Here is a 654-nt window from a genome sequence, read left to right on the forward strand (position 1 = left end):
CTTTAGCTTTCCTGTGTTAATATTTCCTGAGTTTTATTTCGGTCATTCTTACTTAGTGCGCGGTTATGTGTCTGTGACAGGTTTATGTATCAGATATTCATAGAAATACAAAACAAATCGCGTCCCTTAATGGTTTAATAGGGGAGGCAACTTTTAACAGCCAAATATGGGACAATTCCGTATTAGGCTAGCTGCTAGCTTTAGCTAACTTGATTATTTACAACCCTCCTGTCCGGCTAATACACTGACGGTACTTACCTACTATCTTTCAACCACATTGAAAGGCTTTTTTTCATCCCGCCAACATCTTTATCCTTCTCCCTTTTCCTTTTTCTGTTTTGCGCCCCGGACAGCTTTTTTTTCTGCCGCTCCATTTTGTCAAGTGCACTACGAGTGGTAATCTAAAATAAAAAAATAAAAAAACGCGCCTGCGTACTCTTAGGGGCGCGTGCACAGCCACCTGTATGGGAAGGGAGAGCGACAGGAGGGGAGGTGAAGGAGCAGAGGGGCGCCAAATCAGTGCTGTTCCCCTGTTATTGAACCTCAAGGTTCTGTTAATTATAGAAAATGCCAACAAGAAAAAAACATTTTTCGAGACGGGGTTTTGGTATGGAAGTAAATATGTGCCATCAGAATTTGAATAAAAAATGCATC

The 654-nt window shown here is 41.4% G+C and overlaps 1 long non-coding RNA gene across 1 annotated transcript in view; it reads right to left on the minus strand.

The window, feature by feature from the left end:
- LOC106942691 (uncharacterized) overlaps positions 1 to 654 on the minus strand; it is a 13,045-nt gene continuing 12,391 nt past the window's right edge. The window contains exon 3 of the long non-coding RNA XR_001423691.1: positions 1 to 11. This is a non-coding gene — a long non-coding RNA (uncharacterized LOC106942691). The remainder of the gene's footprint in view (positions 12 to 654) is intronic.

The sequence above is a fragment of the Poecilia latipinna genome, unplaced genomic scaffold (assembly GCF_001443285.1).
Source record: "Poecilia latipinna isolate Pla-1442-1.1 unplaced genomic scaffold, P_latipinna-1.0 Scaffold4479, whole genome shotgun sequence".
Lineage (NCBI taxonomy): Eukaryota > Metazoa > Chordata > Actinopteri > Cyprinodontiformes > Poeciliidae > Poecilia > Poecilia latipinna.